Source organism: Argopecten irradians, chromosome 6, assembly GCF_041381155.1.
Source record: "Argopecten irradians isolate NY chromosome 6, Ai_NY, whole genome shotgun sequence".
Lineage (NCBI taxonomy): Eukaryota > Metazoa > Mollusca > Bivalvia > Pectinida > Pectinidae > Argopecten > Argopecten irradians.
Genome location: NC_091139.1, coordinates 18,365,481 through 18,390,229, shown reverse-complemented (window position 1 = coordinate 18,390,229; position 24,749 = coordinate 18,365,481). Strand labels below are relative to the sequence as shown.

The 24,749-nt window shown below is 41.5% G+C and overlaps 1 long non-coding RNA gene across 9 annotated transcripts in view; it reads left to right on the top strand.

Annotated features, from left to right (window-relative positions):
* LOC138325210 (uncharacterized) overlaps positions 1 to 24,749 on the top strand; it is a 147,789-nt gene that overhangs the window by 116,439 nt on the left and 6,601 nt on the right. For all 9 annotated transcript variants that reach the window (XR_011208738.1, XR_011208741.1, XR_011208740.1 and 6 more), the window contains one exon: positions 6,960 to 7,091. This is a non-coding gene — a long non-coding RNA (uncharacterized lncRNA). The remainder of the gene's footprint in view (positions 1 to 6,959; positions 7,092 to 24,749) is intronic.

Below are 24,749 nucleotides of genomic sequence, written 5' to 3'. Positions count from 1 at the left end.
TGTCTACTGCCTATATTACTTTAGGTTTCTTTCCACTGCTGTTTTGTGATACCTGTCTACTGCCTATATTACTTTAGGTTTCTTTACACAGCTGTTTTGTGATACCTGCCTACTGCCTATATTACTTTAGGTTTCTTTCCACTGCTGTTTTGTGATACCTGTCTGCTGCCTATATTACTTTAGGTTTCTTTACACAGCTGTTTTGTGATACCTGCCTACTGCCTATATTACTTTAGGTTTCTTTCCACTGCTGTTTTGTGATACCTGTCTGCTGCCTATATTACTTTAGGTTTCTTTCCACTGCTGTTTTGTGATACCTGTCTGCTGCCTATATTACTTTAGGTTTCTTTCCACTGCTGTTTTGTGATACCTGTCTACTGCCTATATTACTTTAGGTTTCTTTCCACTGATGTTTTGTGATACCTGTCTACTGCCTATATTACTTTAGGTTTCTTTCCACTGCTGTTTTGTGATACCTGTCTGCTGCCTATATTACTTTAGGTTTCTTTCCACTGCTGTTTTGTGATACCTGCCTACTGCCTATATTACTTTAGGTTTCTTTCCACTGCTGTTTTGTGATACCTGTCTGCTGCCTATATTACTTTAGGTTTCTTTACACTGCTGTTTTGTGATACCTGCCTACTGCCTATATTACTTTAGGTTTCTTTCCACTGCTGTTTTGTGATACCTGTCTGCTGCCTATATTACTTTAGGTTTCTTTCCACTGCTGTTTTGTGATACCTGTCTACTGCCTATATTACTTTAGGTTTCTTTCCACTGATGTTTTGTGATACCTGTCTGCTGCCTATATTACTTTAGGTTTCTTTACACTGCTGTTTTGTGATACCTGTCTGCTGCCTATATTACTTTAGGTTTCTTTACACAGCTGTTTTGTGATACCTGTCTACTGCCTATATTACTTTAGGTTTCTTTACACAGCTGTTTTGTGATACCTGTCTGCTGCCTATATTACTTTAGGTTTCTTTACACAGCTGTTTTGTGATACCTGTCTACTGCCTATATTACTTTAGTGATGTTTTGTGATTCCTGCCTACTGCCTACAACATCAAAGTTAAGCCTTCCCTGTGATGTGTATGTACAAGAGAGATAACCCCAGTTTCCCTGTCCTGGTCATATAGCACAAAATATTTTTTAGGATAAACCTTCTAAAATCATAATCGTAATCCAGTTTATACTGTGTAAACTGAACTTAACATCTAATTATTCCACTTTATATGGAATTGTTGGAGTAATTTATGACGGGAATTAAAAGGGTCGGATGTCATTATAGTCTCACTTGTCAGAAAGTTTCTTTAAGTTTAGTTGAAGCTTGACTGGAAGTTCATGACCTTGACCTTTACACTAATGTCAAAGGTCAAGGTCAGTGATTTATCTGTATCTTACTAGGTTTTACATTCTTTTTTTGGATGTATTTTGAAAAATATATCTTGTATGGATGTGATGCATGTTTTTTATGACAATTAAGAGAATATAGATTTCTAAAATTATGACTGATGGTCATCAATATAAGATTTTGAATGTGTTGAATGTTGACTTTGACAGCTCAAAAGTCAAGGTAATGAGTAACTACCACATAAGATTGAGTGTGTCACTGACTTATTCATGTGTATTTACTTAATATTAGAAATTAAATGTCGGGGATAGCCATCACAATTTGGCAGTGTTCAATAGACATATTTTGATAAAGATACTGAAATATTTCTGTGAAAATAAATTTACACAGAATGAAAGCATCACTGTGTATATAAATTTCACAGGCCAATATTTTGGAGTTCTCTCTGCACTGTGTCATGTGTAGAGGATGTAAGTGGAGTATTATTTACCTATATCAACAGTCTCTGGCCTGCTAACCTTTTGGTGGGGTGCCACCTAAATCATAAAACTGAGCACTACTAATGGTGGCCTATAGTTTGTATATAAATATATATCAAGTGGTGTGTAACTGAATAAGTGTAGATTGGAGATGTGTACAGCTCCCGGTGGACCAGAGGAGAGGGAGGGGGCTGAGACAAGTTTGTACAAATGTTTTCACTTTATTCCTGCTGGTAAGGAACATCTGGTGTTCCACTGTACTAGTAACAGAAGGGACAGGAAATGAGTTTAATGTGTATTGCTGTTTAGTCTTACTTCATCAACTTCCCAAAACTAATCCACTCCTCATCATACCCTCTCATATTAACTTCTCAATATTACCTCTCCCTCTCCATCCCCCCCCATTCCCACCATACACTACCATCAACCTTACAATGATTACCAACCCCTACCCACAGTCCCCAACCTTCACTAACAGTCCTCACTCTTCATCAACTCATACTCAGGATCCCTACACTTCACAAACGCCTACCCAGAGTCCCTACACTTCACAAACGCCTACCCAGAGTCCCTACTACAAACGCTTCACAAAACGCCTACCCAGAGTCCTACACTTCACCACCCATACCCACAGTCCCTACACTTCACCACACCTAGCCACAGTCTTCACCCTTCATCAACTCCTACCCACCGTCCCTACACTTCATCAACCCCTACCCACTGTCCCTACACTTCATCAACCCCTACCCACAGTCCTTATTCTTCATCAACTCCTACCCACAGTCCTCATTTGTCATCAACTCCTACACACAGTCCCCGACCTTCACCAACCCCTACCCACAGTCCCCACCCTTCATCAACTCTACCTACAGTCCACCCTTCACCAACCCCTACCCACAGTCCCCACCCTTCACCAACCCCTACCCACAGTCCCCACCCTTCATCAACTCTACCTACAGTCCACACTTCACCAATCCCTACCCACAGTCCCCACACTTCACCAATCCCTACCCACAGTCCCCACACTTCACCAATCCCTACCCACAGTCCCCACCCTTCACCAATCCCTACCCACAGTCCCCACCCTTCATTAACTCTACCTACAGTCCACCCTTCACCAATCCCTACCCACAGTCCCCACCCTTCACCAATCCCTACCCACAGTCCCCACCCTACAGTCCACCCTTCACCAATCCCTACCCACAGTCCCCACCCTTCATTAACTCTACCTACAGTCCACCCTTCACCAATCCCTACCCACAGTCCCCACCCTTCACCAATCCCTACCCACAGTCCCCACCCTTCATTAACTCTACCTACAGTCCACCCTTCACCAACCCCTACCCACAGTCCTCACACTTCAACAATCCCTACCCACAGTCCCCACCCTACAGTCCACCCTTCACCAATCCCTACCCACAGTCCCCACCCTTCATTAACTCTACCTACAGTCCACACTTCACCAACCCCTACCCACAGTCCCCACCCTTCATTAACTACACAGTCCCACTCACCCCCTACCCACAGTCCCCACCCTTCACCAATCCCTACCCACAGTCCCCACCCTTCATTAACTCTACCTACAGTCCACACTTCACCAATCCCTACCCACAGTCCCCACCCTTCATTAACTCTACCTACAGTCCACCCTTCACCAACCCCTACCCACAGTCCCCACCCTTCACCAATCCCTACCCACAGTCCCCACCCTTCATTAACTCTACCTACAGTCCACACTTCACCAATCCCTACCCACAGTCCCCACCCTTCATTAACTCTACCTACAGTCCACCCTTCACCAACCCCTACCCACAGTCCCCACACTTCACCAATCCCTACCCACAGTCCCCACACTTCACCAACCCCTACCCACAGTCCCTACCCTTCATTAACTCTACCTACAGTCCACCCTTCACCAACCCCTACCCACAGTCCCTACACTTCACCAATCCCTACCCACAAACCCCACCCTTCATTAACTCTACCTACAGTCCACCCTTCACCAACCCCTACCCACAGTCCCCACACTTCACCAATCCCTACCCACAGTCCCCACCCTTCATTAACTCTACCTACAGTCCACCCTTCACCAACCCCTACCCACAGTCCCCACACTTCACCAATCCCTACCCACAGTCCCCACCCTTCACCAACCCCTACCCACAGTCCCCACCAAAAACCAACCCCTACCCACAGTCCCCACACTTCACCAATCCCTACCCACAGTCCCCACCCTTCATTAACTCTACCTACAGTCCACCCTTCACCAACCCCTACCCACAGTCCCCACACTTCACCAATCCCTACCCACAGTCCCCACACTTCACCAATCCCTACCCACAGTCCCCAAACTTCACCAATCCCTACCCACAGTCCCTGCCCTTCATTAACTCTACCTACAGTCCACCCTTCACCAACCCCTACCCACAGTCCCCACACTTCACCAATCCCTACCCACAGTCCCCACCCTTCACCAACCCCTACCCACAGTCCCCACACTTCACCAATCCCTACCCACAGTCCCCAAACTTCACCAATCCCTACCCACAGTCCCCACCCTTCATTAACTCTACCTACAGTCCACCCTTCACCAACCCCTACCCACAGTCCCCACCCTTCACCAACCCCTACCCACAGTCCCCACACTTCACCAACCCCTACCCACAGTCCCCACACTTCACCAATCCCTACCCACAGTCCCCACCCTTCACCAACCCCTACCCACAGTCCCCACACTTCACCAATCCCTACCCACAGTCCCCACCCTTCATTAACTCTACCTACAGTCCACCCTTCACCAACCCCTACCCACAGTCCCCACACTTCACCAACCCCTACCCACAGTCCCTGCCCTTCATTAACTCTACCTACAGTCCACCCTTCACACCCCTACCCACAGTCCCCAAACTCACCAATCCCTACCCACAGTCCCCACCCTTCATTAACTCTACCTACAGTCCACCCTTCACCAACCCCTACCCACAGTCCCCACACTTCACCAATCCCTACCCACAGTCCCTGCCCTTCATTAACTCTACCTACAGTCCACCCTTCACCAACCCCTACCCACAGTCCCCAAACTTCACCAATCCCTACCCACAGTCCCCACCCTTCATAAACTCTACCTACAGTCCACCCTTCACCAACCCCTTCCCACAGTCCCCACACTTCACCAATCCCTACCCACAGTCCCCAAACTTCACCAACCCCTACCCACAGTCCCCACCCTTCATTAACTCTACCCTCAGTCCACCCTTCACCAATCCCTACCCACAGTCCCCAAACTTCACCAATCCCTACCCACAGTCCCCACACTTCACCAATCCCTACCCACAGTCCCCACACTTCACCAATCCCTACCCACAGTCCCCACCCTTCATTAACTCTACCCTCAGTCCACCCTTCACCAATCCCTACCCACAGTCCCCACCCTTCATTAACTCTACCTACAGTCCACACTTCACCAATCCCTACCCACAGTCCCCACCCTTCATTAACTCTACCTACAGTCCACCCTTCACCAACCCCTACCCACAGTCCCCACCCTTCACCAACCCCTACCCACAGTCCCCACACTTCACCAACCCCTACCCACAGTCCCCACACTTCACCAACCCCTACCTACAGTCCCCACCCTTCATTAACTCTACCTACAGTCCACCCTTCACCAATCCCTACCCACAGTCCCCGCCCTTCACCAAATCCTACCCACAGTCCCCACCCTTCATTAACTCTACCTACAGTCCACCCTTCACCAACCCCTACCCACAGTCCCCACACTTCACCAATCCCTACCCACAGTCCCCACCCTTCATTAACTCTACCTACAGTCCACCCTTCACCAACCCCTACCCACAGTCCCCACCCTACACCAACCCCTACCCACAGTCCCCACCCTTCATTAACTCTACCTACAGTCCACCCTTCACCAACCCCTACCCACAGTCCCCACACTTCACCAATCCCTACCCACAGTCCCCACCCTTCATTAACTCTACCTACAGTCCACCCTTCACCAACCCCTACCCACAGTCCCCACACTTCAACAATCCCTACCCACAGTCCCCACCCTTCATTAACTCTACCCTCAGTCCACCCTTCACCAATCCCTACCCACAGTCCCCGCCCTTCACCAAATCCTACCCACAGTCCCCACCAAAAACCGTTACCTTCCCAGTATTGCCTCCCTCCTAAATCTCACATCCTAATATCCCAACCAAGCCCCATCCTCAAATTCCCTAGCAATATCACCTTTCCCCAGCTTTATACCTAGTAACAATAACTTTGTCAGTATAATGTGACCTAATTGTCTGGTATCTTTGGTAGCATGCTTCAGTGAGATAGCACTTTAAAATGGCCAAGATTTTCTACTATTGCAAAGAAACACAAAACAAATATACCACAGCCTCCCAAAACATAGACATTCACACCCCTAACACACTGCATACAGGGGAGGCTATCCGTATTTGTTAATATGACGTTAAATTTAATAAATCAAAACATTACTATCAGAGTTGTTCATATGCTCTGTCTTTGGTAGAATTATTGTCAGCAGTTTGTTCTCTGAAGGGAGCTGAAGTATACAACATTTGTCCTAAAAGAGGATTTAGTGTTCACTGTTTATAATCCTTATACTGTAAGAGAAGGCCTAATTTACCAAGTTTGTCCTTATACTAGACAAGGCCTAATTTACCAAGTTTGTCCTTATACTAGACAAGGCCTAATTTACCAAGTTTGTCCTTATACTGTTAGACAAGGCCTAATTTACCAAGTTTGTCCTTATACTAGACAAGGCCTAATTTACCAAGTTTGTCCTTATACTGTTAGACAAGGCCTAATTTACCAAGTTTGTCCTTATACTAGACAAGGCCTAATTTACCAAGTTTGTCCTTATACTGTTAGACAAGGCCTAATTTACCAAGTTTGTCCTTATACTAGACAAGGCCTAATTTACCAAGTTTGTCCTTATACTATAAGATAAGACATGATTTACCCGGCTTTTCTTCTCTAGAAGACTCAGAAAGTTGATGGCCTAGTATTCACTATGGCTTTACAATAAAAAATAACATCAGCAAATCACATGTATACATCCTAACAACAGATAATTTTTTTATCTTCTTGAACAGGTCTCGATCGAATCTAGACCGAGGAATGATTCATAACGCTAGTATGGAAAACAGTACATGGATCCAGAACTGTTAACATCCAGTGTTTTCTTGTCGTTTATCATATCGTCGGAGCTTGTCGTGACTGGTAGGGTAAGTTAAACGCCTTGTATTAGAATTTGTTTCAATAAAAGTTTTCACAACATTGTCGGGCTTGATCGTGTTTCTGCGTGTAAGTCTGGTCACCACTGTTGCTATATGGAGCGTAGAGCGATGACATTAATGGATAGACATCAGCATGGTAGGTAGTTTGTCTGCGCCAATACACAACACACAACATGCTGATGTCACAGGTGACATACACTTAATACCTGTGGCACTAACTGCTCACCTAAAACAAGTCTGTGTCTCGTTAAGACCCCGGGGTCATCAGATCAACATGATATAATTATTACAAAGATCATTTACCTATATGTAGGTCAGTGGGGAAGTAGATCGCTATAAATAGCGCTGACGTGCAGGTAGGAGGGGCGGGGATTTGGTTGTTGTCGGAAACGTTTTTTGTTTATCTTTACATAGCAGGTCTGATAACGCTGCCACTCTTTCCCGGTCTCTCTCACTCCAGGAACCAGGGCACCGCTCTATCTCCTTAGGGCTGTAACAAAGATCCATTGGAGAAAGCTATATTGATTATAACCTATAGAGCTATATGTCTTTGGTTTACACGTTGTTAGGGGGGATATTAGACCCAGTGACAGACTACACTTAGTATATTGATCATGTATAAAGTGGATTTTTATAGATAGATCATCAGACATCTCACTGACTCACACAGACCGTAAGGTGTCAGTAATTCTGTAAGATCATTATCAAAAGCTTGATCGACACAAAATTTTATGAAGATATAGTTTTTCCGGGTTTGTCATTTTAGGGTAGGTATTGACACAGGTCAGGATTGGCCTTTAGTTGTCCGAGTACATAAAGTCAGCTTCATTTGTCTGGATACTCTTCTCATCATAGTATATAGTAATCTGCATACACTGTTAGGGTACATGTTTAGTTGTTAGGGTATACAACTTATGTTGCTAGGATGTAGCTTCAGTTTGTCAGATCTTAGTTGTTAAAGGTACATCTTGAATTATCAGAGTACACCTTTTTATTCAGGGTACATATTCAGATGTCAAGGTACAATTTTAGTTGAATTGATACACCCGGAGTTGTACACCTGTAATTACCAGGTTACACCTTTAGTTGACTGGATACACCTTTAGTTGACTGTATACACCTTTAGTTGACTGTATACACCTTTAGTTGACTGGATACACCTTTAGTTGACTGTATACACCTTTAGTTGACTGTATACACCTTTAGTTGACTGGATACACCTTTAGTTGACTGTATACACCTTTAGTTGACTGGATACACCTTTAGTTGACTGTATACACCTTTAGTTGACTGTATACACCTTTAGTTGACTGTATACACCTTTAGTTGACTGGATACACCTTTAGTTGACTGTATACACCTTTAGTTGACTGGATACACCTTTAGTTGTGTATACACCTTTAGTTGACTGTATACACCTTTAGTTGACTGTATACACCTTTAGTTGACTGATACACCTTTAGTTGACTGGATACACCTTTAGTTGACTGGATACACCTTTAGTTGACTGTATACACCTTTAGTTGTCTTGTACACCATTATTTGTCAGTACTCTGATATATTGATGGGCAAGTCTTTGGTACCAGTAAACATGGAAAAGGGGTTTCAGAACAGGTGTGAGGTGTTTCTGGTGCCACAGAGCTATGAATGACAGGGATCGGCACTTCCAGGACAATTATCATTATGAGAGCAGACACGCTTTACTCGACTAATTAACAGGAGCTGGTGTATAGGCTGATTAGTCTAACAGGACATTTATCATGGGTTACTTACCACCATCAGAAGTACAGGCCCCCACTCAACCGATACACCAACATGATAAGTGGAAATAAACTCATTCATGTTCAAAATGTATAACATAAAAAATCGCTATCTATACATCATCCTGAGCAGAAGTGTGCTGTGTGTGTCTTCTCAATCACAACTAATGCATCCCTGCACACCTACCTTGGTCTGTTTAAGCCCAAACACCTGTCTGATGGCATGGTTACTCGTTAATCTAGGATTAACTCCGGCCCTGGGGTCACGGCTTTACCAAGCTGTGTGGTCCTACAACTTTTGTTATATGATGTAATATGGCTTTTTAAATGCGATGTAGATTTTTAATCAGGATTTTATATATATTTCAGATCATTAATTTCTGATAGTTTTTATATGCTTTAATCTCCATCAAATAGATGGTAACAATAGTGGCGTATACATGACTGAGTTTGTTATTCAGGTGACATTGGGGTAGCCAAGTGTATATACATACAGTTTCAGACATAAATAATACAGTAAGTTTTTCCTAATATACGTAAGTGAACATGATAAAATTTCAAGCTTAATTATCATGAAGCAGATGGAAAGCTTTTATTCAGACTTTAAACTTTATTTCGTTTATTTTTAAAAAAAATTAATTTATTCAAATTCTTAGGTTTGAAAATTGAATTTACAGAAAATGTGAAAAGAATAAATCCTGGTATGATTATTGTGAAAATTATTTGATACGTACGAGTATTAATAACTTGTGCATGGTAATTTGTATTAATGTTGCACTTCTGCCAGCATTGACTCTGGCCATGAAGCACGAGAGGATTCAACCCCAGTTAGCTGTGTTGTAGGGTAAAGCTACTACCCCAGAGTATAGCTACTGTACATGCTGTAGGAGTTATAACCAGATACCCTGAGTCATGGGATGCCCGGGTAGCTGTGTTGTAGGGTAAAGCTACTACCCCAGAGTATAGCTACTGTACATGTTGTGAGAAGTTACAACCAGATACCCTGAGTCAGGGGATGTCCGGGTAGCTGTGTTGTAGGGTAAAGCTACTACCCCAGAGTAAATCTACTGTACATGTTGTGAGAAATTACAACCAGATACCCTTAGTCATGGGATGCCCGGGTAGCTGTGTTGTAGGGTAAAGCTACTACCCCAGCGTATAGCTACTGTACATGTTGTGAGAAGTTATAACCAGATACCCTGAGTCAGGGGATGCCCGGGTAGCTGTGTTGTAGGGTAAAGCTACTACCCCAGAGTATAGCTACTGTACATGTTGTGAGAAGTTATAACCAGATACCCTGAGTCAGGGGATGCCCGGGTAGCTGTGTTGTAGGGTAAAGCTACTACCCCAGAGTATAGCTACTGTACATGTTGTGAGAAGTTATAACCAGATACCCTGAGTCAGGGGATGCCCGGGTAGCTGTGTTGTAGGGTAAAGCTACTACCCCAGAGTATAGCTACTGTACATGTGTAGGAGTTATAACCAGATACCCTGTGTCAGGGGATGCCCGGGTAGCTGTGTTGTAGGGTAAAGCTACTACCCCAGAGTATAGCTGCTGTACATGTTGTGAGAAGTTATAAAAACCCTGGTCAGGGGATGCCCGAGTAGCTGTTGTACTACCCCAGAGTATGTACTGTACATATAGTTATAACCAGATACCTGAGTCAGGGGATGCTACGGTAGCTGTGTTGTACTACCCCAGAGTATAGCTACTGTACATGCTGTAGGAGTTATAACCAGATACCCTGAGTCAGGGGATGCTCGGGTAGCTGTGTTGTACTACCCCAGAGTATAGCTACTGTACATGTTGTGAGAAGTTATAACCAGATACCCTGAGTCTGGGGATGCCCGGGTAGCTGTGTTGTACTACCCCAGAGTATAGCTACTGTACATGCTGTAGGAGTTATAACCAGATAATCTGAGTCAGGGGATGCTCGGGTAGCTGTGTTGTAGGGTAAAGCTACCCCAGAGTATAGCTACTGTACATGCTGTAGGAGTTTTAACCAGATACCCTGTGTCAGGGGATGCCCGGGTAGCTGTGTTGTAGGGTAAAGCTACTACCCCAGAGTATAGCTACTGTACATGTTGTGAGAAGTTATAACCAGATACCCTGGTCAGGGGATGCCCGGGTAGCTGTGTTGTACTACCCCAGAGTATAGCTACTGTACATATAGTTATAACCAGATACCCTGAGTCAGGGGATGCCCGGGTAGCTGTGTTGTACTACCCCAGAGTATAGCTACTGTACATGCTGTAGGAGTTATAACCAGATACCCTGAGTCAGGGGATGCTCGGGTAGCTGTGTTGTACTACCCCAGAGTATAGCTACTGTACATATAGTTATAACCAGATACCCTGAGTCAGGGATGCTTGGGTAGCTGTGTTGTACTACCCCAGAGTATAGCTACTGTACATGCTGTAGGAGTTATAACCAGATACCCTGAGTCAGGGAGATGACAGGTAGATGTACTAGTCATCAGTAACAAGTCATCACAACTACTTACTCAGACTGTGTATCATAATTCTATTTCTGGATTTCTGCTATCAAAACATACTGATTGATACATGATTATATTTTCATTTCAATAAGCATGATCTTACAAGCTAACAAATACTTGTACAAGAATTTGTGTTGTGCGATCAAATTTTAGAGAATGGATTTTGGACAGGTTGTATCATTATGAGTTTGTGTATATGCCCCAAAACAAATTAAAATGTAATTTCCACTGGTTTGATTTAGGAAAGAAGTTCTACACGAGAAGTGGAAAGATATGGTTAATACTTAATTAGATATGCATGTAAACCGTATACAGGTATGAATTTCGGCTATTTAGCTCAATTAAAACCAATTATTTTCATCTTGAAATCAATAAAATGATGCAGTCATTATTTTGTATTTAATTATTCAAACTTGCATAAATTTTGGAGGGTTAAGACATTACCGTTAAGAGTGCAGCTATTTTCTCAAATGAAAAATCAATCCTGCACGTGTGTACATATTACGGTGCATTTGTTAATGAATCTGCTGCAGGAAGTCGATGTAAACAGGAATGATCAAATGAACTTTTACGATACAGGGTATAAAATTAAATGTCCTGGTTCACGTCGCCTTGTCAAGTATCAAACATTTTATTTCTCTGATCGTTAGAACCAATCATAATACACACACACAAAAATGTACATTTTTGGGGTTAAGTTTATTCATGTCGTTGATAATTGTAAAGACAGTTATTGCATAACCTTCAATCGTAGCTGCCATACGGAAAGCCTGACCCCCGATCATTGAATTATTAAATATTTTGACATTTCTGTCTGGGTTTTTATATAAATAGACAGTGTATATCTACCAGTGATTAACCTGAGAAAAAACGAGAGCGGTAGCCGTCAGTCTACCTGTGGGGAGAATTATAGACAAAACTTATACTGTGCTTGTCAGAGGAATTCAGACAATATATTATATCTCTGCAAGATAAAAGACAATGTTTGTCTGCACTCTCGCAGGTCATATAAATAGTCTAGGGTCCCCAGCGTTGAGTAATTATATTAGGTCTGGGGTTAGAAAGCTTTATTGACATTAGTATGTAAATTACATAACTTGTTATATGTTACAGTCCAGGTCCTTAGATTGGCAGACACATTCAAGTGTAGGTTAAGGGCCATTCAGAGGGTATCATGCATGCACAGAGTAGATAAGGGAGAAAATCTGATGGCCCCTAAAGTATAGGGGCTGAGATAAGGATCAAATCTCTATGGTTACTAAACTATCACCTGTCTGTCTGCCCCTATCCTTGTTAGATCCCTGTATCTCGTTAACCTGGCCAGGTGTACTGCTGTACTGGATGAAATCTAACACCCATAGTTTAAAGTCTGGTTAGTAAGATAGCTGGCTTTATAGATCAGATGATGTCTGTGTTTTCTCTATTACCTGTATTTTATAGTGTGTATTGCCTATAATTAGCTAATCACCTATAACTATATTTATATAGGCTGTATTACTTATATCTAATGTGTATTACCTGTAACTATATGTACCTCCTGTAACTAAACTACAAATTACCTATAACTACAATGCATCAGCTATAATGATATACTATGTATTACCTGTAACTAAGCTATATCACCTGTATCTAATATTATCTGTAACTAAACTACATCATCTGTTTCTAATATTACCTGTAACTAATATATTGTTTATTACCTGTAACTAATATATTGTGTATTACCTGTAACTAATATATTGTGTATTACCTGTAACTAAGCTACATCACCTGTATCTTATATTACCTGTAACCAATATATTGTGTATTACCTGTAACTAAGCTACATCATCTGTATCTAATATTACCTGTAACTAATATATTGTGTATTACCTGTAACTAATATATTGTGTATTACCTGTAATTAAGCTACATCACCTGTATCTAATATTACCTGTAACTAATATATTGTGTATTACCTGTAACTAATATATTGTGTATTACCTGTAACTAATATATTGTGTATTACCTGTAATTAAGCTATATCACCTGTATCTAATATTACCTGTAACTAATATATTGTGTATTACCTGTAATTAAGCTACATCACCTGTATCTAATATTACCTGTAACTAATATATTGTGTATTACCTGTAACTAATATATTGTGTATTACCTGTAACTAATATATTGTGTATTACCTGTAACTAAGCTATATCACCTGTATCTAATATTACCTGTTACTAATATATTGTGTATTACCTGTAACTAATATATTGTGTATTACCTGTAACTAATATATTGTGTATTACCTGTAACTAATATATTGTGTATTACCTGTAACTAACTTATTGTGTATTACCTGTAACTAAGCTATATCACCTGTGTCTAATGTTACCTGTAACTAATATATTGTGTATTACCTGCAACTTAGCTATATCACCTGTATCTAACAAGTTTTACCTGTAAATAATCTATATCACCTGTAACTACACAAATGTATACTTCTTTTAGTAAAACTGTTTAACTGTTTTAGTGATAACAACTACCTGTATACATTCACTAATCATTTACCTGTATCTCATATGAATTATCTGTAATTATCCCCCCCCCCCCCCGCCCATATCTATCTAATTTCAGTAACACAGCTAACCTCTTCCCCACTTCCCTGTATCTCTATTTTCAGAAGCAGAGCTAACCCCCTCCTACTTAGTTAATTTTAGTGCTGATGTAAGTGGTAAAATCTGTGTATCCAGGTCAGACAGCTGGTGTGGGGAGCCTGTTATCCTGGACACACACCAAACAACAGTGTCTAACAGTACCCCACTCCACCAGGATAAGGACCTGGCCACCATCTGTCCCCTCTCACCAACCCCTGTCACCAAGGGATGGGTATTGGCTGCTCACATTGGTCACTGTTGTCCTGTTAAAACTGGCAGGTGCAGATCAAATCCCTTTTGTTCCTGATTTGGACACTTAGGGATCACAACATTCCATTTAAGGTGATAACACCCTATCTTTTCCCCTACTGATAATTCTCAGTCTAGTCGACCAATCAATACCTGAGTGGAGTGGATGTATTTGCGTCTGAATTATACAAGTTTTTAATCCTAATGGTAAATAAGATGATAATTAACTGTTATCAGCGTGTCATTAATTATATGTAGGTAGGTAGAGTGCCACCAGGTAGACGACACTCAGTCATAAACACGTCAGTGTGTATATACGGCTGCTTACCTCAGCACCATTGATCACGCAACTGTAACGGTTACAGGAAAAACACTGTTGATTTAATACAGTGAAATGAAACAGTTACAGGAGAAAACAATGTTGATGACAGAGAAATGTTACAGTAACAGGGAAAACACTGTTGATTACAGGGAAATGTAACAGTTACTGGGGAAACAATGTTGATGACAGGGAAATGTTACAGTTACAGGGGAACAATGTTGATGACAGGGAAATGTTACAGGAAACACATGATGACAGGGAAAAACAGTTACAGGGAAACTGATTACAGGGAAATGTAACAGTTACAGGGGAAACAATGTTGATGACAGGGAAATGTAACAGTTACAGGGAAACATGTGGAAATGTAAGTTACAGGGAAACAGGGAAATGTAACGTTACAGGGGAAACATGTTGATGACAGGGAATATAAGCAATGTGTTGATGATGACAGGGAAATGTAAAAGTTACAGGGAAAACATTGTTGATTTAATACAGGGAAATGTAACAGTTACAGGGGAAACACTGTTGATTATGGGGAACTCTACATCATACAGGTAAAAATACACAAAACTGAAACCATTGACCAAAAAGATAAAATCTTAAACAATACAGATAAAATGTACACAGATAAAGCATACAGGTAAACATCATTACATCATGTAGATGTAAAGATCATTGACCATACAGGTAAAAGTCAGGATCATACAGGTAAAAAACAAAACAATCATGGACCATTACAAGTAAAACAGTCACCATACAGGTAAATAAGGCATAGATCACTGACCAAGAAGGTAAAAAAAACAGTAGCATGTCCATCTCCTAGGTTATTCTGATGAATATTGTATGGGTACTGATATAGGTACTGGAAGTTCAGAGTGTCAACAGTTATATGATACATACAGTAGATATTGGATGTTTGGTAAATAAGTTATGTAAGTTATGAATACACAGGTAAAGTGTCAGGTATACATGGTGTCACACCTGATAAGGATGTATTGGTGAGTTGAGAGATTTATGAATATGTATATAGGCCAGGTTATGCACATTCTCGTTACTTAAGTGCCAATTAGCCAGCTTAACTGTGTATGATTATGATGTAACGAAGGTGTCATAAGTCAATGATTAGGAATCTAAAGGTGTCACAAATGTAAATTAGAGGCCAGATGTCCGGTGTACTGGAGTTGAGAAGTCAGTGACTTGGGCCTGCTGGTCAATACTTGGTAATGTGTGTAAACCTTGAATGACCTCCGCTCCTGGTCGGCGCTACATGTGTTTTATCTATTCCTTCTCATCTTAAGTACCTGTAGTCACTATATTTACCCTCTGTCTGACTATACAGTACAAACACCGTCCAGCTACAGGAGTGTATGGTAACAATATATATATAATACTTCTAGATGTTTAAAATTAAAAACTATATAAAATACTTCTAGATGTTTAAAATAAAAAACTGTATGTATGTTTGTAGACAATATATGCACAAGGTCTAGCTATAATAACTCACTATAGAAATAGAAAAAAATTAAAACGGAATGCATAAATTCTAGCTGTGCTAAGCTAGAGTAAAATTACTTCTTAGTTAAGACAGTGAGTGCAGAGTGACTGCTGTGACCAAGTGACATGGGGCCGTTGACAGATACTGACCATAGATAGATGGTTTTTCTCTGGTTACTCTGGCTTTCCTTCTAAATACCAGCAGGCTTATCCTTACGTTGACTATAGAATGTAAAACAAAATGAGTCTGCAGTAAAAATAAACAAGTAAGTACACAGGTATATGAGAGTGTAAACCTAAAATACTTATTGACATTTGTTACACCTTGACACCGTCACATATACAGTGTCTGACCCCAAGAGGAGGCTGCCATTACCACTCTGTTGTTTATAATGATAAGTGTCTGCAGGGTGTTGGTTAATTGGTGGTAGAACACATGATTTGCCTACTCATACCTATATAAAGTTGGTGATGATTTACTTGTCTGTATTTTTCAGGTGTGGAAAAAAGCCAAGTTTGGCTGCATAAGACATATCAATTGTTAGGAGCTAAACACCTTACAGGCTATAAAATATATCATTATAAATTACGGTGCATTACCGTAGACTATATTAATAACTTTTCATATGAACCGGAGAAAAATGACCTAGAATTTTGTCTTTTCTTGATTTTAAATTTATATCGCCCTTCTAGCTATGTTTAATTAGCCCACCATCATCAGATGGTAGACTATTCAAATCGCCTTTCGTCCGTGGTCTGCTGTCCGTCCATATACAATGCATGTTAACGCTACTTCTTTAGAAGTACAGCACGGATATTTCTCAAATTTTACATGCATGGTTCCATTGTTCATGGCTATAATGTTTACTTTTAAAGTTTCAAACTTCGCAGCTCGACAACTTTCAAAGTTGAATCTGATTCCATCTGTGAGGTGATTCTCTTCAAAATTACTGATATATATCATGATATTGACCTGGCAAGTAAATCATTATATATGTTGTCATTCCAAAATCGCCATGGCAACCAAAAAAAAAAAACCAATTTAACCCTTTTCAGTTGCTCAAGAGAGAGTTCACTCTGACTCATGACTACTGTTTAAGTAAAGTCCTATTGAAATGTTTACTCATTCAAACTTTAGAAATATTATCATAAAAGACGAATCTTGCTTATAATGGATGGACATGAGACTATAGTTCTATCATATTAAGTACAATTACAGATGTGTTGTCTGCCAAATGTTCTTACATCAGTGATAGTCTTAATAAAACCACATGCCCCATGGGCCTCTTGTTAAATCGTATTCTGATGGATATGTCGTGAATCACAACACTGACAGAAGTAACAGGATGAGATGGTACCTGATCAATCAAGTACTGTCTGACTGAGAGAGACTACTAACACTTATACTGGCTACATAGAAATGATGCACTAAGTACAATATCAAAGTAGGACTGAGGGAGGATAATCATCTGCAAAATGATCTACTACATACAAACAAGAAGGTGACAAAAGTGGTTTTTCTCATGGTACTCTGGTTTTTCTCCACCTCTTAAACCTGGCATGTTCTTAAATGACCCTGGCTATTAATAGTATGTAAAAACAAATACAAACACACAAATAGCAAAAGACTGAGGGATGGAGATGTCGTTTGGTAAGTTGGTATTGAGATGAGTACATTGTGGGCTCAGGAGTGGTGAGGCACTGGCTGGCCCTGGAGTACCCTATTCCCCCTGATATCCAGCCCTCCCAAACAGATTCACCAAAATATCTGTGTCTACCTGTTCACCTCCTCCCTCACTCCCCCTAAACAGATTTGACAGGTGTCAGTAGTTATACCTGGAGGGCCCTCCCTCTCCCCCCTCCACCGGACCAACCCTGGACCACATTACTCAGACCACACAACACCAATTTCTCTTTAATAATGGATTAAGCATATTCCTTCCAAAGACTTTTCCTCTCTTCGGCAATTTTTTTTTATGACAGGAAATGAATGATTAATTTAGGTTTCAGGTAAATCATTTTAATGCATTTTTGTATTGACAAGAATCTGCTGTTTATTCAGTATGTTAAAAAAAACAATTGAGATGTCGACGCGATGTTTGTGTTGTTACCTAGAGGATGATGATGACGAGATGTATGAATGAATTGCTCCATTCCTGAAGGTGAACAAGTGTGTTTATTAATGAAGCGACTCGGAGTGATCCTCCAGACTGGAAATGCTATGAAGCTAGAGAGATATAGGGTCCTGCAGTACACCCCACTCATTACCATTAAAATTTATAGCCGTTATATCTATTTTAATTTCTATGCTATCATCTATATTTATACTGAATCTGATTTGAATAAATAGATGTAAACAGCTAGAATGTACATTCTGACCTATTTAAGTGTCAAAACACCTATTGATCGATAATTGTTATACATTAGAACTTCCTCTTTCATCTGGCGGGGTATCTATGATGTCGTAGGTCGTCTGCCGGTGTCCTAGGTCGTCTGACAATCGGGTACCGGATGCAGCCCCAGACCCCATGGTTTATCTATCATAGACATATAGGTCTTTTCTTGTTGATTTCTGCCCATAAACGAAGTCGTATAAATACTTGGTGTCGCTTTGATCTTACACGATACATAACGTACATTAATGATACCGTTTTTACAAAATGTTGAAGGTGTAGATAATGGTGTCGTGAATTAATGTCGAGTTGTCAATGGGTTTGGACCCCGTGTGTATGTGATATGTAAGGCAGGGGTACAGGAGGTACAGTACACCGGTCAGGATGAACCACCAAGTCATTCCTTTGATGTTTAAATGCAGACAAAATAGCTTTTATAGTAATAGAAAATGTAAAACACTAATTTCGTTTAATGTAAACATGCATTCCTCAATAGCTCAGAAATATGTACAGAATACACCCTGCCAAGATAACAATAGACTTCCCTCCCACAGACAATTTAGTATTGAACATACTTTCCTGTTTCTGTTGGTACCCCTGCCTATCTGATCAAATTATGATCCCACTTCTTGAATGTGCCTTCCTTGTGTGCCCAAAATATTAACCCTCTATCCCACCTCTTTTATAATATTTGCTCTATTTGCCCACCTACAGAAATAATCTGACACCCTTTGCATATATCCCTACCCCCTGCTTTAAAACACCTACCCCTACTTCTCCTTGTATATACCCATTATCACTTTCTAATACATTGACCTTGACCCCTCACTAATACATTGACCTTGACCCCTCACTGTATCTCACATAGACCCTTCTCCAGACACTAATACCCCAATCCACCCCTCCCTGTATCCCTATACCCCTTCTCTGATCCGGATAATGTCCTTGTAAGCCTATCACCCCTCCTTTACAGCCATTGACCCCCACTCTTTCCTGTATCTCAATCAGCCCTCTCCAACACTGGCCCCTACCATTCCTAATTCCCATCAGCCCTCTCCAATACTGGCCCCTACCATTTCTAATTTCCATCAGCCCTCTCCAATACTGGCCCCTACCATTCCTAATTCCCATCAGCCCTCTCCAATACTGGCCCCTACCATTCCTAATTTCCATCAGCCATCTCCAACACTGGCCCCTACCATTCCTAATTTCCATCAGCCCTCTCCAATACTGGCCCCTACCATTCCTAATTTCCATCAGCCCTCTCCAATACTGGCCCCTTCCATTCCTAATTCCATCAGCCCTCTCCAATACTGGCCCCTACCATTCCTAATTTCCATCAGCCATCTCCAACACTGGCCCCTACCATTCCTAATTTCCATCAGCCCTCTCCAATACTGGCCCCCTCCATATACTGGCCCCTACCATTCCTAATTCCCATCGGCCCTCTACAACACTGACCCCTACCATTCCTAATTCCCATTAAACCCTCTACAACACTGACCCCTACCACTTGTAATTCCCATTAGCCCTCTACAACACTGCCCCTTCCATTCCTAATTCCCATCAGCCCTCAACAACACTGACCCCTACCACTTCTAATTCCTATCAGCCCTCTACAACACTGACCCCTACCATTCCTAATTCCCATCAGCCCTCTCCATCACTGACCCCAACCATTCCTATTGCCCATCAAACCCTTTCCAACACTGACCCATACCATTCCTAATTCCCATTAGCCCTCTACATCACTGACCCCTATCATCCTTTTTACCCATCAACCCTCGGTGATTCCCTCTCCCTCCACGTATCTAGGTCAGCCCCTCCCCCCATCAGACACTACCACCACCCCCTAGACTTGTCTGTCTGATAACAGATGTGTAACATATCCTATTACACTAATAATTGATCTTGTGCACTACCTGTTGTATCCACAGGTGTAACTGCTCGTTAAAGCTCGTTTATCTTGTATTTTACCTGCCAAACACCTGTCATGTTAAACATGTTGCTCAGTGACCCTAGACGACCCCTCATCTCCGCCCTTACCTTGACCATCAACCTCCTTACACCCTAGCCAACCCCCCAACCTCCCCTTCCTCCTCTTCCACCCTCACCTGTACCTCACCTGTAGGTAGGTAAGTGCTGTAAGCGTGCACTAGATATACCTGTACAGGTGTACTAAGTCAGATTTTCCCTGATAATTCGTGATCACAAAATTAGTGTAACACATTTAGTTGGTAGAAAGTCTTTTGGGGTGTACTCACACAGAGTTCACACATCAAAGTCAGCGTCGGCAGACTTAACACAGGAGAGTTCGCATCTGATGGCAGGGATTTCCTCCCTTCGGTGCAGTGCCCGAGTGCATGTGTATGTGTGTGTATTACATGACCCTCGCTACAGCGTTAGAGCCAGCTCATGTTTTGGAGACCTCTTACATGTAATCAAGATTTTTGGTAGATTTCCCCGGCGATAATTTGATATATCTGTGTACTTTTGGATCCCGATGCACGGAAACTCATTTCATTCATGAATTCATTTGAAAAAGTACTAGAAAGGAAGAAAAATTATTCCGATAACGCATTAGGTCTAAAAAATAATCAAAAATATCAAAATGCTCGGGGAAATGAGGGTTTATAAAGAAGTTAGGTAAAAAGATATTGTGAGAGGTAGGATAAGAAAGATGTATTAGATAAGATGTTAACGGTAGACACAGCGATGCAGTTAGCTCAATTATTAGTTGTGTACCGATTAGTGCTGTTGAGGCTAACACTATACCTAAAATAGGAGTCATTAAACTTTCTGGCTCCTAAAATTCAGCTAATGGCCCACTTCCAAATCCAGACAACCAGGCCTCGGTGATGAAAATAGTGACCTGGTGGAGATATAGGGAGGGATATCAAAATATGTAGCTCGTACTGATTACACTCCATAGCTATAACGAGTAAGCTTTTTAATATTTCTTTAATCTAATAAATTTGGATATATTGATACATGTTATATACTGTAAATGACAGGTTTAAGTGGTATTTTATTTCAGCTGTTTTCATGCCAGATTTGTTGTCACAATTGCATTTTCTGATATTAAATCAAAAAAATTCATAAACTTGTTATTGTGCTGACATTTTTCCATTTGTGTTAAAATTTCATTGCACTAAAAATCAACGTGCTTTCAGTCACATATAACAAATATTCTAGATCAATAGATTCAGCATAATATTGTAAACAGACATATTTATCAAAATTGTTTTTTAATAATGAAATAGATATATTGCATACCTTCATAATCATATCATACACAATTACTGTTAGTTTACCTTAACGAGGAAATAGACAGGTGTAGAAGAGCTCTAGATGTGACAGGTGATAGGACGTGTGACAAACAAATCTTAAAGAATTGTTAAGGTGGTCCGTGACACACCTTGTCTGTGGTGGCCTCGGGTTGGAGCATTCATCCTTAACCCCCGGGGTCTGATCAGGTTGGAGCATTCATCCTTAACCCCCGGGGTCTGATCAGGTTGGAGCATTCATCCTTAACCCCGGGGGTCTGATCACAGGTTGGAGCATTCATCCTAACCTTACCCCCGGGTCTGATCAGGTTGGAGCATTCATCCTTAACCCCCGGGGTCTGATCAGGTTGGAGCAGCGTCCTTAACCCCCGGGGTCTGATCAGGTTGGAGCAGCCGTCCTTAACCCCCGGGGTCTGATCAGGTTGGAGCAGCCGTCCTTAACCCTCCGGGTCTGATCAGGTTGGAGCAGCCGTCCTTAACCTCCAGGGTCTGATCAGGTTGGAGCAGCCGTCCTTAACCCCCGGGGTCTGATCAGGTTGGAGCAGCCGTCCTTAACCCCCGGGGTCTGATCAGGTTGGAGCATCAACGTCGATCCACTCCTTAACCCCCGGGGTCTGATCAGGTTGGAGCATTCATCCTTAACCCCCGGGGTCTGATCAGGTTGGAGCAGCCGTCCTTAACCCCCGGGGTCTGATCAGGTTGGAGCAGCCGTCCTTAACCCCCGGGGTCTGATCAGGTTGGAGCAGCCGTCCTTAACCCCCGGGGTCTGATCAGGTTGGAGCAGCCGTCCTTAACCCCCGGGGTCTGATCAGGTTGGATCAGGTCTTAACCCCCGGGTCTGATCAGGTTGGAGCAGCCGTCCTTAACCCCCTGGGGTCTGATCAGGTTGGATCAGCCGTCCTTAACCCCTGGGGTCTGATCAGGTTGGATCAGCCGTCCTTAACCCCCGGGGTCTGATCAGGTTGGAGCAGCCGTCCTTAACCCCTGGGGTCTGATCAGGTTGGATCAGCCGTCCTTAACCCCCGGGGTCTGATCAGGTTGGAGCAGCCGTCCTTAACCCCCGGGGTCAGATCTTATCCGCTAGATTCCTGTTCTTATTATGTTAAACATTACAATCAATTGTCAGTTTACATGATTTCTTATTAATATTTAAAATCAAAATATAGGTCAATTTGATGGCACCTGTAAGGTCATTGATTGGTCAGAGAATTGTGAAAGAGTGATAGGTCAAGGTCATTTATAGGTATGAAAATTATAAAGATAATCTTATTAGAAGAATTTCCTTGCAAGTTCAGATATAAATCTGAGTTTATTAATAGGTTCATGGAAGGTCAAGGTCATTGATAGATCAGAGGAATGTCAAACTTATTTGTGAATTAAAAAAATGCTAGGATCATTTATGGTCAGTAGTATTATCATGGGTATCTAATAAGAGGTCAAGGTCATTCATAAATCAGAGGGTATGTATAAAATTTATTGATAAGTTTATAAAAGCCTTTGGTAGGTATTTGCAAAAAGGAATGATGATTATATAAGCACTGTATATTAACAGGTATTTTCAAAATAATTGATGTCATTGAATATGTTTCAAATGACATTATTTCATACATGTGATTTATTGATAAATGTATAACAATTCGATTTTGTTGTCATTTCTTAACCTGACTTATCCATACAGACTAGTTATAGTTAGTTTCATTAGGGAGGCACTAGGGAAAGAGTAGGAGGAGGCCCTACTAGGGGGGAGGGAGGGGGACAAGGGAAGGGGCAGACTGCTAGAAAAAAAGGAAACAGTGGCATGGAGTTTGCAGTATTGATTTGTGATGAGTAATGTACCTGTCAAAGCCTAATGAATAGAATTCCTAGCCAGACAGAGGACATCTTTAAGTGGGGCTCATTAAGGGGGGAAATTCCACAGCTGACTTCAGACCCTCAAAAGATTTAAGCTTCTTGATTTCTAAAGCCTCTAACCATTGACCGTAATTGTCTACCTTTGTGACCTTAGCAGTGGTCATCTGTCATTGTCCACAGGAAGTACCTTAATAGCCGAATCTTTGATTTGCCCGAAGCGTTTTGTCTGAGACGAACCTCAGACTGTGGGGGACCCCAGACGGAGCCGTCAGACAAGTCGCAGACGAGGAGAGAGAAACTTCACAATTATTCCAGCTTAAATGCATTTGGAAACTGTTTTTCCTCATTAAAAAATAAAAATTGCAGAAGTTTAGGCTTTGGTTGACAGATCAATTATTTGGAATTCCCGCATTGGGAAGAGTTAGGATGTCGATGATCCTCGATCTCTAGGGTACACAGTAGGTGTGAACGCTGACTCGGTCGTCACCCCTCTTGTAGTGTTGACAATTGCTGTTATATGTAGAATATAGATATGTTAGTAATTAACAGTTCAATGTGACAAACTCCAACTATAATACACACGGTTTATGTGCACAGTAAATATTCTGTGTTGATATTCCGTTTGGTGGGAGAGAACTATCTCAAGGGATTTTTGATGACTTACTACAGGTGAACGTTCTTCAAACGGACATGTCACTTCTGTCCAATACGGGAGATATACCATAATTAGACTGTTGTGATATAGCTCTGACCTCAGTATTGATCTCAAGGACAATGAACTTTGATGTTTACCTGAAGTTAGATGAACAACACCTCAATCCTAGTTCTTTTATAATAATCCAGTATTATTAAACAAATCAATAATTATCATTTCCACTGCTACCCTACTTTATTGACTTAATGAAAGGTTTAAGTTGGGAAGGATATCGAAGCAGAATTATTTCAACATTGTTGTATCAAGTTTGAGACGGGTCCATATTTAACATGAATTTATAATTATAATTTAAAAAAAAAAAAAAAAGCATTTGCATGTTACTGGCATCTATAATTCAAATGGCACAACTTAATCTACCTGGTTTAAGAATAACATATGTTGTCCTTCTGATATTAGGATGTCCTTCGTTACCTTGATTAGAGACCACATTTATATTAG